Genomic DNA, 6,000 nt, shown 5'->3' on the forward strand with positions numbered 1-6,000 from the left:
CATTATAGTGTTGGGCTTTTTTTGGGTTATAGCCTTAGTTCCGAATCATATTGGGCCATGGGTAATATGGTCATTTTACCCCATGCATGGATTAAGGATTTTGGTGTGGGAACCAATTGCTAATTGTGTATATTGATTGGTATTGATAGCTCGGGAAGTGGACATGGAAGCAACAAGGATTTCTTCGGGAAGCTTCTGCATTCGAGGTAAGTTACCTTCGTGTAAAAGTGGGTCTAAGGCACCAAGGTCGGCCCAATAGTATGAGTTATAAATGAGATGATTGTCTTTGTGATAATTGTCTGGTATGTGTTATCTGTCAAGATTACGTGCTAGTATGCTATGATGCTATGTGTTATGTGATAATAGGGGTAGGCTAGACCCCAATACCATTCAAAAGGACCAATGGGGTAGTTAGTGCCCAGTCATGCTAGTTACCTTATGCTAAGTGCTATGATTTTACGTGATAATAGTAGAGGGGTGAAATAGTCCCCGATGACCAGTCGAGAGGACCGAAGGGGTAGGCCAGCACCGAGATATGCTAGGCAAGGTTACCGGTCGAGAGGACCGAAGGGGTAGGCCAGCACCCCAGATATACTAGGCAAGGTTATCGGTCGAGAGGACCGAAGGGGTAGGCCAACACCTAGGTATGCTAGGCAAGGTTACCGGTCGAGAGGGATGAAGGGGTAGGTCAGGCACCCAGATATGTCTGGTAGTATGTGATTTGTATGGTATGTGGTATGATGGGGGAACTCACTAAGCTTAGTGCTTACAGTTTTCAGTTTTGGTTTCAGGTACTTCATTTTCAAAGGAAAGGATCCGGCTTGATCGTAGCACATCACACCATGTTTTCCGCACACAAGATCTTTGGTATTACAATCTGATATGGCTTTATGATACTATGTTTTGATTATTGAAACCTTGGTTTTGAAATGAGATATTATTATGAATGTTTTTATACTGATGGTTTTATGTAATAACTTAATTAAAACAGAATTTTTGGCCTGTATTTTTGGGATGTTACAGTCTAAGGCAACAAGGCCGACCCATTGGATGTGATATCCCAGAAATTGTTAGCATGTTGAGTATGAGTCAGTGTTGTATATTAGTTACTATGCCAGTAAGGTAGATCTGTAGGACTACCTGGAGTATTGTGTGTGATCATCTACATGTGCATTAGTTATGTTATATGTCGACATATTATGTGGGATGGGTTGAGTGATACTGCTCCGTGCGGTAACCAACAAAGCCGAGAGCATTCCAGATACGAGATGAGGGAGACTCGTACTGTGGGCTCGGTGGCAATCCTGATGTGAGTTGTGGGCCCAGAAGGTAATCCAGACTCACACTATGGGCCCAGGGGTAATCCAATCTGTAAAGGTGTGGACCCAGTATATGTTGTTATTTGTATATGTGTTATGTATAGGGTATCAGTATTTTGGGGGAACTCACTAAGCATCGGGCTTACAGTTTTAGTTTATTGTTTCAGGTACATCAGGGGATTGCGGAAAGGCGAAGGCGTGATCGTACAACTCCTCATGTTTTGTTTATGTTTCTGGGAGGACTCTGATATAGACTATTTTGAAAACAAATTTGTAATAAATTTTGGTTTTAAATGTTTTGAAAAGTCTTATATTGGCTCGAATTTTATGGGTGTTACATTCACAGCGAATGGAAACGAATACAAGTTTGGGTATTACCTTACGGATGGAATATATCTTGCATATTCAACATTCGTCAAGGCATTTCGTAACCCGGTTGAACCAAGAGATAAAATTTTTAAAAGAAGACAAGAAGGATTACATAAGAATGTGTGAAGTGACACATAGTTGAACATGCGACATGACAATTAGATTTAGAAACTCTATGATATATTATGTATACATGTATCATAATACATAACATGGTCGTAGAAGATCCGGGACGGAATATTGCACACTATATCAATGGAGCCCGGACACATTGAATTTCAACAAGGAACAACAGAATATTTGCACAAAGTTGTTGATATTCCAGACGCACATAAACACATACAACTTCGAGAAGACTTGTCAGATTATATCTTTGACGGTAACAATGATGAATAATATTGGAAAAATAAATTATGTATTTTTTTTGTCTTGTAATGTTTTTTTGGATGTTATGCCTAATTTAAATGCTATGTTTTTTCAAGTTTTTAAATATTATGTTTTATAAAAATATATTTGTTTTAATTTAAAAATAAAAAAATTATGACATGGAAAATAATAGGAGTTATAACATGTAGATAATATGATGATTATTTCCTCACTTGGTGCTATAACATCATTGATGATATGGCATGTAAGGTGACACCAACATTATGTTATAACTAGTTATCTATACTCAATCCTCTAAAACTAAACTAGTGTGTAGAAAAAAATAACACAAATTACTCAAATTGATTGGCTGACCCCTAATTTATTACCAACAAATTGCACAATTCACTCAAAATTGAAATCGTGTTAAAAAAATTAATCCAAATGGACTATAGCTGAAGTTTTAGAACAACAGACATATTTAACTATAATTATGTGTTTTTTTTCCGAAAGAGAACTATAATTATATATTAATGAGGGTCTCAAAGTGAGATTTTTGGTTGTGGTTAAAAAGATTGACCCAAAATTAATCTCATTAACAATTAACTTCTTAATCAAAATTAATTATGATTATATTCTTATAATTAAATTAAAGTTTCGGGCCCCATCCTCTATTATAATAAAATAGTACAATTATACCACATGGTAGTTGCTAAGCCCCTCCCAAGCTACTTTTCCTGCTCAAAGTTTCCAAGTGAAGTTCCGATAATGCCCTTTGTGCCTCTTAGTACCCCATCTGCCTTCATTCTCGCTCTTCATTGGAAATAATTAAGAGTTTCCAACTTTTGTGCAATAAATCAGCACCCAAATCACGGAGATTGTTGAAGAATCATTTCTACTCATTGCATGATTTCTCATATAAAATCCTAATAAACCAAGAAATTATAGAATATCAGGAACTGTTTCTTTCTAAAATCACAACAACTCGTCAAACTAATCTTATACAAAATTGAAGGTGTAGGTTTTTTTTTCACAGATCCTTTCTACATCGCTCCATCGCCTTCTACCACCTTCGTCATCTCCAATTGTTGTATTGATATAGGTTTCTCTCTATGTGTTTAAATCTCAGTTGATTACAAGTGGAGATTCGTATTACACTTATAATTTCAGTTGTTTACTCAAAATTTTGTGTTCTCTTGCCTTGCTTCAAGAACAGGGAAATAAAGATCAGGTTTCATTTTGTAGTTTATGCAATTTTTTGAACATTCTCCAAACTTTTCTCCATTTTCCTTTTGTCTGTGGGTTTTGATGCATTGAAAGAAATGCATAGAAATGTTTTTTCCATTGGACCTATCTTGAACACCGTAAGAAGCCTCTACGCTTGTTCTCAAAATGGTTTAAATATTAGGAAACGGTTCGAGAATATTCATTGGCTTTCAATCAAACACCAAGTTTTCGATGAAATTACTCAATGAGGTAACAAGTGTTTCCTTCACATTTGATCTATTTATCTTTTCAGTCATAAATCTTGCTTTTTTACATCTGTGGATTGTAAATGTATGTTTTTAGCTTAATAAAATGTATGGTTTTTTGGCTTTACGCATTGAGTTCATGTTCAAGGATATGTCTGTATAAGATATTACCAATGAACTACGAAAAGAACTTTTAAAAATTGAACCTTTTTGTATCTCCTATCTAATAAAAGATTCCTTTTTTTGACACGTGGCATCTCCTCAGCATATATTTTTTTTAAATTAAACTACCAAATATGCCCTTGAGACATTTGGTCAAGATTTAACGGATTCCAGGTTTTAAGGAATTTATAGATTTCAAATTTGAATCTTTAAAGCTTATCAAAATTCAACACTTATCAACGATTTTTAATCATGATTTCTATATCTCAGATCCTATCTCTTGGTTCTTGATTGCCTTAGATGGTTTGAATTAAGGTGGTTATTATGGAATTCAATTTTGAAATGTTGAATACCCTTATCTCTCCCTACCATGATTTCCTTTGATCCGTGACTTAATGGTAGTGAGGCTAATGTTACCCGCTTTGGTCTCCAATCCCACAATCTCCGCTCACCTCTTCATCTATCTATTAAAAGTAGATCGTGTTTGTCTTCTTGGGTTTGAAATTTTTATGTGAAGATGTATTGTTTGTGTAGATACTCTAGACAACGTCATAATGTGGAAGTGGTTAACGGGTTTCACGTATTCTCCTGTCTCTTCAGATCTTCTTCTGCAACATTGATTCTCAACAACCGTTTTCTACACATATAGATTAGTAATATTGTAGTTGGCTTTGATTTTATTATCTTCTTAGATCAATGCGGATAAATGTTCTCTTTTTTGTTTATCTTTTTAGGATTTTATGTTTTAGTTGTCGGTGAAGAAGTGAAGTTCAAAATAATATTGATGCCCGTTACATGGAGAAATTGATTTTCAAGGTAAGTTCTCTTTAAATCTAAATATTAATGCCTATTACGTGTTCGATGATATATCTCTTACAGTTGCACCATATTTTTCTTTTATTTTGTTCTTTGCTATCTTGATCATTGTTGTTCGTTTATTGAATTATTTTGTTAGTATTGTATAGGAGGTCCCATATGTGATAGACACAGAGTCTTTAGAGGAGAAAAAGACATGAGTGAAGGGTTTAGGAAGGAAAAAAACCAATGAAAAACAACATTTTTTTGGAAGGGCGATATTATGGTGCCTTGTGGTAGTTTGGTTGAATATGAGCATAAAGAAAGTCCTCGTGAATTCAATGAGTAGGTTTTTTATGATTCTAAACAGGTAATTATTGTTAGTTTTAAGAGTATATGTACTTTTTAAATCAAGGGTAAAATGGTCATTTGTTGACCATTTGTTCTTTTTGAGTTTGCTGGTTATTATAAAGATTTTGGTTGGCTTGAAGTTTGAAGAACAAAATGTTTTGTATGAAGAAGTTGATCCAGCTAATGCTGATGCTCACATTCTTTGACATGGATAAAGGTTATTTTGTCTTTTCTAAAAGGATAAAAATTTATAGTTTAGGGGATAAGGGTAGTATGGTCTATTTCAAATATAAAATAATTGATGTCATTTGTAATATGTTTTGGGCATCATATAAGCCTTATATAAGCCTTTGTAGACCAATTAATAATCGTTGGCTAAACTATGGCCCTATGTACCTATTCTTGATTTTTTTAATCAATTGTTAGTTAAAAAAAAACCTCCAATTGTTATTTTTAATTTGTTTTGGCTGCATGAGATATGGACTTATAAGATACATCAAAAGCAGTCAATGGATGAGGTTTCTTTGCTAATTAATGTTCTTCATCTCTTCTACCATAAGTTAAAGAGAAATTTATAATTCTAATCATCAGGTTCTTCCGAATAAACCTCATTCATATTGTTACTAATAAAACTGATTATTTGGTTGAATTAAGATACCATTCATGAAATGCTCATGTATGATTTGATTACTTTTTTACGTTGTGGTAATATTTATATACTTTTTTGCCATTTCTAATAAAGGACTTAAATAACAATTGTCAAAAATAAAACGTACGGGTGAATCCAAATTTTATTTTAAAGTTTACAACTATTTAAATACTTTTTTTTCATTACAAATAAAGCACTTGGATAACAATTGTGAATCATATGCTTTTTATGGAGTTTGATATATACAGTAATACAAAAACATTAGAAAGTTTTAACCCTAGCTTACCCACTTAAAGGATATGAAATTCATATATTTCCACCATCTAAGAATTTGATTTTGTGGGTGTTTTCAAAATATCGATTCGGATTTTTGTTATATGAAGTACAATGTAATTTGAAATTTTTTCCAGACTTATGAAGTTTATTTATTAAAAGTATTTCGCAACAAATTCTTTGTTGTTATTTATATAACATATTTGAGCTTATGAGTGGCTTCATTAAGGATGAACATTATTTT

Source organism: Lactuca serriola, chromosome 2, assembly GCF_051521515.1.
Source record: "Lactuca serriola cultivar US96UC23 chromosome 2, Lser_US96UC23_V15, whole genome shotgun sequence".
NCBI lineage: Eukaryota > Viridiplantae > Streptophyta > Magnoliopsida > Asterales > Asteraceae > Lactuca > Lactuca serriola.